The sequence below is a fragment of the Triticum dicoccoides genome, chromosome 1A (assembly GCF_002162155.2).
Source record: "Triticum dicoccoides isolate Atlit2015 ecotype Zavitan chromosome 1A, WEW_v2.0, whole genome shotgun sequence".
NCBI lineage: Eukaryota > Viridiplantae > Streptophyta > Magnoliopsida > Poales > Poaceae > Triticum > Triticum dicoccoides.
In genome coordinates this window covers 75,102,324-75,116,554 of record NC_041380.1, presented here as the reverse complement: position 1 = coordinate 75,116,554, position 14,231 = coordinate 75,102,324, and positions in this window count along the sequence as shown.

Genomic DNA, 14,231 nt, shown 5'->3' with positions numbered 1-14,231 from the left:
TAGGTACCAAAGTAATCCCGGCAAGGAACACTGGACAACGGTCAAGAATATCCTGAAGTACCTAAAAAGGACTAAGGAAATGTTTCTCGTTTATGGAGGTGACAAAGAGCTCGTCGTAAAAGGTTATGTAGACGCTAGCTTCGACACAGATCTGGATGACTCTAAGTCATAAACCGGATACGTGTATATTTTGAATGGTGGGGCAGTAAGCTGGTGCAGTTGCAAGCAGAGCGTCGTGGCGGGATCTACATGTGAAGCGGAGTACATGGCAGCCTCGGAGGCAGCACATGAAGCAATTTGGGTGAAGGAGTTCATCACCGACCTAGGAGTCATACCCAATGCGTCGGGGCCAATCAAACTCTTCTGTGACAACACTGGAGCTATTGCACTTGCCAAGGAGCCCAGGTTTCACAAGAAGACGAGGCACATCAAGCGTCGCTTCAACTCCATTCGTGAAAATGTTCAAGATGGATACATAGATATTTGTAAAGTACATACGGACCTGAATATAGCAGACCCATTGACTAAACCTCTCCCTAGAGCAAAACATGATCAACACCAGAATTCCATGGGTGTTCGATTCATCACATGTAACTACATTATTGACTCTAGTGCAAGTGGGAGACTGTTGGAAATATGCCCTAGAGGCAATAATAAAAGCATTATTATTATATTTCCTTGTTCATGATAATTGTCTTTATTCATGCTATAATTGTGTTATCCGGAAATCGTAATACATGTGTGAATAATAGACACCAACATGTCCCTAGTAAGCCTCTAGTTGACTAGCTCGTTGATCAACAGATAGTCATGATTTCCTGACTATGGACATTGGATGTCATTGATAACGAGATCACATCATTAGGAGAATGATGTGATGGACAAGACCCAATCCTAAACATAGCATAAGATCGTATAGTTCGTTTGCTAGAGTTTTCCAATGTCAAGTATCTTTTCCTTAGACCATGAGATCGTGTAACTCCCGGATACCGTAGGAGTGCTTTGGGTGTGCCAAACGTCACAACGTAACCGGGTGACTATAAAGGTATACTACGGGTATCTCCGAAAGTGTTTGTTGGGTTGACACGGATCAAGACTGGGATTTGTCACTCCGTATGACGGAGAGGTATCACTGGGCCCACTCGGTAATGCATCATCATAATGAGCTCAAAGTGACCAAGTGTCTGGTCACGGGATCATGCATTACGGTATGAGTAAAGTGACTTGCCGGTAACGAGATTGAACGAGGTATTGGGATACCGACGATCGAATCTCGGGCAAGTAACATACTGATTAACGAAGGGAATTGTATACGGGATTGATTGAATCCTCGACATCGTGGTTCATCCGATGAGATCATCGAGGAGCATGTGGGAGCCAACATGGGTATCCAGATCCAGCTATTGGTTATTGACCGGAGAGCGATCTCGGTCATGTCTACATGTCTCCCGAACCCGTAGGGTCTACACACTTAAGGTTCGGTGACGCTAGGGTTGTAGGGATATGTATATGCAGTAACCCGAATGTTGTTCGGAGTCTCGTATGAGATCCCGGACGTCACGAGGAGTTCCGGAATGGTCCGGAGGTAAAGAATTATATATAGGAAGTGCTATTTCGGGCATCGGGACAAGTTTCGGGGTCACCGGTATTGTACCGGGACCACCGGAAGGGTCCCGGGGATCCACCGGGTGGGGCCACCTACCCCGGGGGGCCACATGGGCTGTAGGGTGTGCGCCTTGGCCTATATGGGCCAAGGGCACCAGCCCCAAGAGGCCCATGCGCCTAGGGTTCAAGGAAGGGAAGAGTCCCAAAAGGGGAAGGCACCTCCTAGGTGCCTTGGGGAGGAGGGATTCCTCCCTTGGCCGCACCCCCCTAGGAGATTGGATCTCCTAGGGTCGGTGCCCCCCCCCCTTGGACTCCCTATATATAGTGGGGAAAGGAGGGCTCTCACAACACGCCTTTGGTGCCTCCCTCTCCCTCTCCAACACATCCTCCTCCTCCATAGTGCTTAGCGAAGCCCTGCCGGAGTACTGCAGCTCCATCATCACCACGCCGTCGTGCTGCTGCTGGAGCCATCTCCCTCAACCTCTCCTTCCCCCTTGCTGGATCAAGAAGAAGGAGATGTTACGCTGACCGTACGTGTGTTGAACGCGGAGGTGCTGTCCATTCGGCGCTAGGGTCTCCGGTGATTTGGATCACGTCGAGTACGACTTCCTCATCCCCGTTCTTTGAACGCTTCCGCGCGTGATCTACAAAGGTATGTAGATGCAATCCAATCACTCGTTGCTAGATGAACTCATAGATGGATCTTGGTGAAACCATAGGAAAAATTTTGTTTTCTGCAACGTTCCCCAACACCCCAAGGAGAGCAACTAGGGCGAATGAAACCTTTGACAAGAGATTTGTCGATTTCCTCCTTAAGCTCAATGAGTTCATGCGGCGGCATCTTGTAGGGTCGTTTGGCTATAGGAGTGGTGCCTGGTTTCAAGTCGATGATGAATTCGACAGCTCTAGTAGGGGGAATTCCTGGAAGTTCTTCCAGAAAGACGTCTTGGAATTCATGAACGATGGGAAGGTTTTCAATGCCCTTGAGTGGTGCAGCATTCAATGCATTCAAGGCATAAAGTCGTGACTCGGCATTCTGTACTAGATGATTCTGGTAAGCAACTATTTCGTCGGAAGGATGTAGCAGATGGACGGTCTTAGTAGCGCAAACTATAGAAGCAGTATGCGCTTTCAACCAATCCATTCCCAGAATGAGGTCGATGCTACAGGACTTCAGTACGATGGGAGAGGCAAGGAATTCCAGTCCTTCAATTTCAACGGGAACGTTGTGACTAACCATAGAGGTTTGACATTGGCCCGCAGGAGTGTGCACCACGATCGTAGTGTTCATCTCTTCGTATTTAATGCCATGATGCATGAATGCAAACTCAGCTGATATGAATGAATGTGATGCTCCTGTATCAAATAAAACATATGCTGGTACCGAATTTACGAGGAGTGTACCCATCACGGTAGTAGGCTGGTCTAGCACTTCATTGAGATCAACGTGGTTGGCATGAACATGACCATAAGACCTGGCATTGTTGTTGCGAGGCTGGTTGCTTCCACGGCCAGCTGCAGGGAGGGCCAGTTGATTCTCGTTCTGGTTGCATTCCCTAGCATGGTGTCCTGGTTGACCAGACCTAAAGCACAGACCATTATTGGGAGTGGGAACAGGAGCTCGGGGTGGTGGAGCTGGAAGTCTTGGCTGCCTAGTTGGTGGGGGAGGCAGACGCGGTGCAGCATAGGACTGCCTTGGAGCAGGTGCAGTTGGCTGGTACATGTTGTTGGGAATCCATATCCTACGCTTCTGCGAGGACGGGACCGAAGATGAGCCCGTGTCACGGTTGCGCCTGTGAGAGCTCTGGTGTTCCTGCAGAGCAGTTTCGACATTGATGGCCTTGTTCACCAAGGTGGCGAAATCGGCAAAGTCGTGCACTAGAAGTGCGAGCTTGATATCGGCTTGAAGGCCATCAGGGAACTTCTCTTGTCTGTGTGCATCAGTTGCAATGTCTTCTTCAGCATAGCGGGACAAGTCCAGAAACTCCCGCTGATAAGCTTCCACAGTTTTGTTGCCTTGGGTGAGGCTGCGGAACCCGCGCTTCTTACGGTCCATGACTCCCTGAGGAATGAAGCAAGCACGGAAAGCAGCTTGGAAGTCTGGCCAGGTGATGATTGTTCCAACCGGTAGAGTACGCTTGTGGCTGTCCCACCACTGAGCGGCGGGTCCTTTCAAAAAGAAGGAAGCAAAGGTGACATAGCTGGCAGGGGCTACATCAGTAGACTCCATCTTATAGGTGATGTCACGGAGCCAGTCATCAGCATCCAGAGGCTGAGTTGAGCTGCGGTACACAGTTGGATTGAGACCCATGAAATCCTGCAGAGTCACTTGGGTTGGCTGATGGTTCATATTGGGGTGAGGAAACTGAGCCATAATATTCTACATAAACTGGTGATTTATCTCAAACTGTTGCATCATCCCAGCCATGTACTCAGGCGGGGGTGGGGGAGGGTCACCACGACCACGACCACCTGGTCTAACCATGCTGCTAATATATAACAGGGGTAGTTCAGCATTGAGAATTTGCAAGGACAAGAATCATTCATGATGAAACATGCATAATGAAAGGAACACGACAGATACTACATAGTAGTTGGCATATCTTACAAAAGTGATCATGCATAGAGTTTGATACACAGAGTTCAGTACACAGACTAAGAACATCATAGGCGGCACGCAGGCTCGCGACGAATGTATCAAACACTAACAAGCAAGCCTACATCAGTCCCAGGAGGAACTGTGGAGGTAGGTGTAGCCTGACAACTGGTAGTGACGCGAAGGGAAGACCTCCACGCGAGTAGCCTGGGGTCTGCGGATACTCTGGTGCGGAACCCGATGCGCAGGTGGCAGGAGAGGACCAAGTGCGGGAGAGTAGCCTCCCACATCTGGCCAGCCGACACCCTGGGGCATCATGGTCCTGGCAGGGTAGATCGCAGAACGCGACAGATCACCAAATCGGACAGAGGGGTGCAACAGCGTCAGAGCACGGTACAGGTGCTGACGGGTGGTGTACAACTCGTGGCGAAGAGCTCGGTTAGCTCTATCCAACCCATTGGCATGCAGAACCAGGTTCTTATGGTAGAAGGGCTCTCGGGTGACAGTGGAGTAGGCAGCAGTGTAGTATCCCTCCGCACCAACATCGGATGCGATAGCAATGTGCCTGAAGGGGGAGGTGTCCAACTCCTGATACTCTCCACGAAGACGTGTCAGAGCAGCATAAGCAACATTGTGGACTGCCATATCGATAGTCACTCCAACACCATGAGCAGTGTGCAGCACGGTAGTGGATTCGTACTCCCGAGAGTAGAGGTGGACGATGGCACGGTACTGCTCCTGGTTGAAGTCCTGGTACTCCTCGTAGACGGTGTACTCAGGGTGCTAGCGATAACCCAGATAGGTCATCATCTCAACCAACACAGCAGGTGATCCTGAGGCACCAATTGCCGTTGTGTGGCGCACGACCTATCTTGTGGGTTCCATCTGAAAACAAAGATGTTTCACAGGAGTCAAATGAAAATGTGGATAATGTTCAAATACTACTCTAATGAATAACTAGGGCTTATCCAACTTTGGGGTGAACATGGTCACGGGATCCTAATGTTAGAGTTAGTAAAAATCGTTTAACCCGAGTAGAAGAGAGTTCAGAGTCCCAGAATAAGGATCGAGGAGTAAAAGATGCTAATACCACCCAAATGGCGACGTGGGCCCGTAAGGCACACAGCCATGTTAGTAAAAGTTTTTGTAATGTCTAGACTCAACTTCGGCCAAGGAGTGTGGAAGCGGGATTCCTACAGGCAGTCGGCTCTGATACCAACTTGTGACGCCCCTGATCTTGATCGTACACGTTTGCGTGTATGATTAGTGTATGCTCAAATCGGGGGCGTCACACCCCCAAACATCCAGGAGCACCACGAAAACCTAATTCCACCGCCGCAACCTTCTGTACCCGAGAGATCCCATCTTGGGGCCTTTTCCGGAGCTCCGCCGGAGGGGGCATTGATCACGGAGGGCCTCTACATCAACTCCATGGCCTCTCCGGTGATGTGTGAGTAGTTTATTTCAGACATACGGGTCCATAGTTATTAGCTAGATGGCTTCTTCTCTCTCTTTGGATCTCAATACAAAGTTCTCCTCGGTCTTCTTGGAGATCTATTCGATGTAATCTTTTTTTGTGGTGTGTTTGTCGAGATCCGATGAATTGTGGGTTTATGATCCAGATTATCTATGAACAATATTTGATTCTCCTCTGAATTATTTTATGTATGATTGGTTTATCTTTGCAAGTCTCTTCGAATTATCATATCTATCAGGTCTCACTCTCATAAGTGACCGTGAAGGGATTGACAACCCCTTTATCGCGTTGGTTGCGAGGTTCTTATTTGTTTGTGTAGGTGCGTGGGACTTGAGCGTGATCTCCTACTGGATTGATACCTTGGTTCTCAAAAACTGAGGGAAATACTTACACTACTTGGCTGCATCACTCTTTCCTCTTCAAGGGAAAACCAACGCAGTGCTCAAGAGGTAGCAAGAAGGATTTCTGGCACCGTTGTCGAGAAGATTCGCGCCAAGTCAAGTCAAGATTTTACTCCCAACAACGAGCCATTTCTGGCACCGTTGCCGGAGTCTACGCACAAGTCAAGACATACCAAGTACCCATCACAAACTCTTATCCCCCGCATTACATTATTTGCCATTTGCCACTCGTTTTCCTCTCCCCCACTTCACCCTTGCCATTTTATTCGCCCTTCTTCTGTCCGTCTTTCCATTTGCTTTGATGTCTTACTTGGCTCATTTGCTCGTTTGGTTGGAATAGTGTTTATTTATTTCTAAACATAGAACCTAAGATATATGGATCCTCATCCGCTTGCTAATCTTTTTAATAGATCCAATTATTATGAACCAATTGCTAGTGAGTTTTGTGCACTAGATTATCTTTATGAAGTTTTGCTTGAAATTCGTGAATCTGAAAATTGCGACGAAGTACTTTATGAAACGATTCACAATAGATCTTTGAATAAAAAGCATGATTACAATGATGTTATTATAAATTCTATTAATGTCAATTGTGCTAATAATATGCAAAACCCTAAGCTTGGGGATGCTAGTTTTGCTATGTCCTCTACTTGTTGGAATGATCATGATTGGGGTGATTCTTCTTTTGATCTTGAAAATTTATTTAAGCCCCATAATGAATATGAGATTGATTATAATGTTTACAATAATATTGAAAGTGGGTTTGGAAGAATGTCAACTTTAGATCCCACATATTTGGAGAATGTTCAATTTTATGAAGTTTTTGATAAAAGTAGGCTTGGAGAGGTCATGACTTTAGTTAATGTTAATCCCACTACTTTCGAAGAGTGTCAACTTTGCATACATGTGGATCTTGTTAAGAATATGTTTTGTGATAGCTAATATTGTTGAATTTTCTTATGATCCTACATGTAATTATTATGAGAGAGAAAAATATGGTTGTAGAAATTTTCATGTTACTAAATTGCCTCTCGTTATGTTGAGATTGCTATTGTTTCTTTCCGCTTCCTTGCATATGCTAGTTTTTGCTTGCTTTGAAAATTTGTTTGCCTATAGGATTCCTATTCATATAAGTATTTTAGACTTAGATGTGTTTGTCACGTGTTTTATGATGCTCTCTTTGTGCTTCCATTCTTGTCTTTCATGTGAGCATCGTTGAAATCTTATGCCTAGCTATAAGGCTTTAAAGAAAAGCGCTTGTTGGAAGACAACATAATATTTTCCCTTGGTGTTATTCAATAAATAATTTATCTAGCCTCTGTTTTGGTTGTGTTTTTTGTGTTTAATTAGTGTTTGTGCCAGGTAGAACCATTGGGAAGACTTGGGGAAAGTCTTTTTGATATTGCTGTAAAAAAACATAAACTTTGGCGCTCGCGAGAATTGCTGCCATTTTTATTTGGAAAGTGATATTTAGTTAATTCTTTTTGAATATGATTAATAGATAAATTCCTCACGTCCATCAATTTATTTTAGAATTTTTGGGGTTCCATAAGGTGCGTTAGCTACAGATTACTACAGACTGTTCTGTTTTTGACAGATTCTGTTTTTCGTGTGTTGTTTGCTTATTTTAAGGAATCTATGGCTAGTAAAAGAGTTTATAAACCATAGAGAAGTTGGAATACAGTAGGTTTAACACCAATATAAATCAAGAATGAGTTCATTACAGTACCTTGAAGTGGTGTTTTATTTTCTTTCGCTAACTGAGCTCACGAGATTTTCTATTTTGGGTTTTGTGTTGTGAAGTTTTCAAGTTTTGGGTAAAGATTTGATGGATTATGGAACAAGGAGTGGCAAGATCCTAAGCTTGGGGATTCCCATGGCACCCCAAGGTAAAATTCAAGGACACCAAAAAGCCTGAGCTTGGGGATGCCCCGGAAGGCATCCCCTCTTTCGTCTTCGTCTATCGGTAACTTTACTTGGAGCTATATTTTTATTCACCACATGATATGTGTTTTGCTTGGAGCATCTTGTATGATTTGAGTCTTTGCTTTTTAGTTTACCACCATCATCCTTACTGTACACACCTTTTGAGAGAGACTCACATGATTTGAAATTTATTAGAATGCTCTATGTGCTTCACTTATATCTTTTGAGCTATATATTTTTTGCTCTAGTGCTTCACTTATATCTTTTGAGCTATATAGTTTTGCTCTAGTTCTTCACTCATATCTTTTAGAGCACGGTGGTGGTTTTATTTTATAGAAATAATTGACCTCTCATGCTTCACTTATATTATTTTGAGAGTCCTTTAGAACAACATGGCAATAATAAAAACTTTCATACAAGTGCATTGAATACTATGAGAAGTTTGATACTTCATAATTGTTTTGAGATATGGAGATGGTGGTATTAGAGTCATGCTAGTTGAGTAGTTGTGAATTTGAGAAATACTTGTGTTAAAGTTTGTGATTCCCGTAGCATGCACGTATGGTGAACCGTTATGTGATGAAGTCGGAGCATGATTTATTTATTGATTATCTTCCTTATGAGTGGCGGTCGGGGACGACCGATGGTCTTTTCCTACCAATCTATTCCCCTAGGAGCATGCGCGTAATGCTTTGCTTTGATAACTAATAGATTTTTGCAGTAAGTATGTGAGTTCTTTATGACTAATGTTAAGTCCATGGATTATACGCACTCTTTTTTTTTGCAATCGGATTATACGCACTCTCACCCTTCCACCATTGCTAGCCTCTCTAGTATAGCGCAACTTTCGCCGGTACCTTAAACCCACCATATACCTTCCTCAAAAAAGCCACCATACCTACCTATTATGGCATTTCCATAGCCATTCCAAGATATATTGCCATGCAACTTTCCATCATTCCGTTATTATGACACGCTTCATCATTGTCATATTGCTTGCATGATCATGTAATTGACATCGTATTTGTGGCAAAACCACCGTTCAAAATTTCCATACATGTCACTCATGCATCATTACACATCCTGGTACACCACCGGAGGCATTCACATAGAGTCATATTTTGTTCTAAGTATCGAGTTGTAATTTTTGAGTTGTAAGTAAATAAAGTGTGATCATCATCATTATTAGAGCATTGTCCCAGTGAGGAAAGGATGATGGAGACTATGATTCCCCCACAAGTCGGGATGAGACTCTGGACGAATAAAAATAGGCCAAAAAGAAAAAAAAGAAAGAAGGCCCAAAGAAAAAAAAAGAGAGAAAAAGAGAGAAGGGACAATGCTACTATCCTTTTTCCACACTTGTGCTTCAAAGTAGCACCATGATCTTCATGATAGAGAGTCTCCTATGATATCGCTTTCATATACTAGTGGGAATTTTTCATTATAGAACTTGGCTTGTATATTCCAATGATGGGCTTCCTCAAATTGCCCTAGGTCTTCATGAGCAAGCAAGTTGGATGCACACCCACTTAGTTCTTTTGTTGAGCTTTCATACACTTATAGCTCTAGTGCATCCGTTGCATGGCAATCCCTACTCACTTACATTGATATCTATTAATGGCCATTGCCATAGCCCGTTTATACGCCTAGTTGATGTGAGACTATCTTCGCCTTTCTGTCTTCTTCAAAACCACCATTCTATTCCACATATAGTGCTATATCCATGGCTCACGCTCATATATTGTGTGAAGATTGAAAAAGTTTGAGAACATCAAAAGTATGAAACAATTGCTTGGCTTGTCATCGGGGTTGTGCATGATTTAAATATTTTGTGTGGTGAAGATAGAGCATAGCCAGACTATATGATTTTGTAGGGATAACTTTTTTTGGCCATGTTATTTTGAGAAGACATGATTGCTTAGTTAGTATGCTTGAAGTATTATTATTTTTATGTCAATATTAAACTTTTGTCTTGAATCTTATGGATCTGAACATTCATGCCACAATAAAGAAAAAATACATTGAGAAATATGTTAGAAAGCATTCCACATCAAAAATTCTTTTTTATCATTTACCTACTCGAGGACAAGCAGGAATTAAGCTTGGGGATGCTTGATACGTCTCCAACGTATCTATAATTTTTGATTGCTCCATGCTATTATATTATCTATTTTGGATGTTAATGGGCTTTATTTTACACTTTTATATCATTTTTGGGACTAACCTACTAACCAGAGGCCCAGCCCAAATTGCTGGGTTTTGCCTATTTTAGAGTTTCGCCGAAAAAGAATGTCAAACGGAGTCCAAACAGAATGAAACCTTCGGGAACGTGATTTTCTTAACAAACGTGATCCAGGAGACTTGGAGTGTGCATCAAGAAACGATCGAGGAGGGCACGAGGCAGGGGGCGCGCCTACCCCCCTCGTGGGCCCCTCGTTGCTCCACCGACGTACTTCTTCCTCCTATATATATCCACGTACCCCCCAAACAACCAGGAGCACCACGAAAACCTAATTCCACCGCCGCAACCTTCTCTACCCAAGAGATCCCATCTTGGGGCCTTTTCTGGAGCTCCTCCGGAGGGAGCATTGATCATGGAGGGCCTCTACATCAACTCCATGGCCTCTCCGGTGATGTGTGAGTAGTTTATTTCAGACCTACGGGTCCATAGTTATTAGCTAGATGGCTTCTTCTCTCTCTTTGGATCTCAATACAAAGTTCTGCTCGATCTTCTTGGAGATCTATTCGATTAATCTTCTTTTCGGGTGTGTTTGTCGAGATCTGATGAATTGTGGGTTTATGATCCAGATTATGTATGAACAATATTTGATTCTCCTCTGAATTATTTTATGTATGATTGGTTTATCTTTGCAAGTCTCTTCGAATTATCAGTTTGGTTTTGGCCTACTAGATTGATCTTTCTTGCAATGGGAGAAGCGCTTAGCTTTGGGTTCAATCTTGCGGTGCTCGATCCCAGTGACAGAAAGGGAACCGACACGTATTGTATTGTTGCCATCGAGGATAAAAAGATGGGGTTTATATCATATTGCATGAGTTTATCCATCTACATCATGTCATCTTACTTAAAGCATTACTCTGTTCTTATGAAGTTAATACTCTAGATGCATGCTGGATAGCGGTCGATGTGTGGAGTAATAGTAGTAGATGCAGAATCGTCGGTCTACTTGTCATGGACGTGATGCCTATATGCATGATCTGAAGGAAATATGCCCTAGAGGCAATAATAAAGTTATTATTTATTTCCTTATATCATGATAAATGTTTATTATTCATGCTAGAATTGTATTAACCGGAAACATAATACATGTGTGAATACATAGACAAAAACAGAGAGTCACTAGTATGCCTCTACTTGACTAGCTCGTTGATCAAAGATGGTTATGTTTCCTGACCATAGACATGAGTTGTCATTTGATTAACAGGATCACATCATTAGGAGAATGATGTGATTGACTTGACCCATTCCGTTAGCTTAGCACTTGATCGTTTAGTTTGTTGCTATTGCTTTCTTCATAACTTATACATGTTCCTTTGACTATGAGATTATGCAACTCCCGTTTACCGGAGGAACACATTCTGTGCTACCAAACATCACAACGTAACTGGGTGATTATAAAGGTGCTCTACAGGTGTCTCCGAAGGTACTTGTTGGGTTGGCGTATTTCGAGATTAGGATTTGTCACTCCGATTGTCGGAGAGGTATCTCTGGGCTCTCTCGGTAATGCACATCACTCAAGCCTTGCAAGCATTGCAACTAATAAGTTAGTTGCAGGATGATGTATTACGGAACGAGTAAAGAGACTTGCCGGTAACGAGATTGAACTAGGTATTGAGATACCGACGATTGAATCTCGGGCAAGTAACATACCGATGACAAAGGGAACAATGTATGTTGTTATGCGGTCTGACCGATAAAGATCTTCGTAGAATATGTAGGAGCCAATATGAGCATCCAGGTTCCGCTATTGGTTATTGACCAGAGATGTGTCTCGGTCATGTCTACATAGTTCTCGAACCCGTGGGGTTCGCACGCTTAAAGTTCGGTGACGATCGTAATTAGGGTTTTTGTGTTTTGATGTACCGAAGGTTGTTCAGAGTCCCGGATGTGATCACGGACATGACGAGGAGTCTAAAAATGGCCGAGACATAAGGATTGATATATTGGAAGCCTATATTCGGATATCGGAAACGTTCCGGGTGAAATCAGGATTTTATCGGAGTACCGGGGGGTTACCAGACCCCCCCCCCCCGGGGTATTGGGCCTACATGGGCCATAAGGGAGAAGAGTAGGGCTGGCCAGGGCAGGCCGCGCGCCCCCTCCCCCCTAGTCCGAATAGGACAAGGAAGGGGGGCGGCACCCCCCTTTCCTCTTTCTCCCTTCCTCCTTCCTTTTCCAACAAGGCAAGAGGGGGGAGTCCTACTCCCGGTTGGAGTAGGACTCCTCCAGGCCCACCCATAGGGCCGGCCGCACCTCCCCCTCTCCCTCCTTTATATACTGAGGCAAGGGGGCACCCCATGACACACAAGTTGATCCTCGTGATCGTTCCTTAGCCGTGTGCGGTGCCCCCTTCCACCATATTCCACCTCGGTCATATCGTAGCGGTGCTTAGGCGAAGCCCTGCGTCGGTAGAACATCATCACCGTCATCACGCCGTCGTGCTGACGAAACTCTCCCTCAACGTTTTGCTGGATCGGAACTCGAGGGACGTCCCCGAGTTGAACGTGTGCAGAACTCGGAGGTGCCGTACATTCGGTACTTGGATCGGTCGGACCGGGAAGACGCACGACTACTTCCTCTATGTTGTGTCAACACTTCCGTTGCCGGTCTACAAGGGTACATAGACAACACTCTCCCATCTCATTGCTATGCATCACCATGATCTTGCGTGTGCGTAGGAAATTTTTTGAAATTACTTTGTTCCCCAACAGTGGTATCAGAGCCTAGGTTTTATGCGTTGATGTTGTGCACGAGTAGAACACAAGTGAGTTGTGGGTGATATAAGTCATACTACTTACCAGCATGTCATACTTTGGTTCGGCGGTATTGTTGGATGAAGCGGCCCGGACCGACATTACGCGTACTCTTACGCAAGATTGGTTCTACCGACGTGCTTTGCACATAGGTGGCTGGCGGGTGTCAGTTTCTCCAACTTTAGTTGAACCAAGTGTGGCTACGCCCGGTCCTTGCGAAGGTTAAAACAGCACCAACTTGACAAACTATCGTTGTGGTTTTGATGCGTAGGTAAGAACGGTTCTTACTGAGCCCGTAGCAGCCACGTAAAACTTGCAACAACAAAGTAGAGGACGTCTAACTTGTTTTTGCAGGGCATGTTGTGATATGATATGGTCAAGACATGATGCTAAATTTTATTGTATGAGATGATCATGTTTTGTAACCGAGTTATCGGCAACTGGAAGGAGCCATATGGTTGTCACTTTATTGTATGCAATGCAATTGCACTATAATGCTTTACTTTATCACTAAGCGGTAGCGATAGTCGTGGAAGCATAAGATTGGCGAGACGACAACGATGCTACGATGGTGATCAAGGTGTCGCACCGGTGACGATGGTGATCATGAAGGTGCTTTGGAGATGGAGATCACAAGCACAAGATGATGATGGTCATATCATATCACTTATATTGATTGCATGTGATGTTTATCTTTTATGCATCTTATCTTGCTTTGATTGACGGTAGCATTATAAGATGATCCCCCACTAAATTATCAAAGTATAAGTGTTCTCCCTGAGTATGCACCGTTGCGAAAGTTTTTCATGCTGAGACACCACGTGATGATCGGGTGTGATAGGCTCTACGTTCAAATACAACGGGTGCAAAACAGTTGCACACGCGGAATACTCAGGTTTAACTTGACGAGCCTAGCATATAACAGATATGGCCTCGGAACATGGAGACCGAAAGGTCGAGCGTGAATCATATAGTAGATACGATCAACATATTGATGTTCACCATTGATACTACTCCATCTCACGTGATGATCGGACATGGTTTAGTTGATTTGGATCACGTGATCACTTAGAGGATTAGAGGGATATCTTTCTAAGTGGGAGTTCTTAAGTAATATGATTAATTGAACTTAAATTTATCATGAACCTAGTACCTGATAGTATCTTGCTTGTCTATGTTTGATTGTAGATAGATGGCTCGTGTTATTGTTCCGTTGAATTTTAATGCGTTCCTT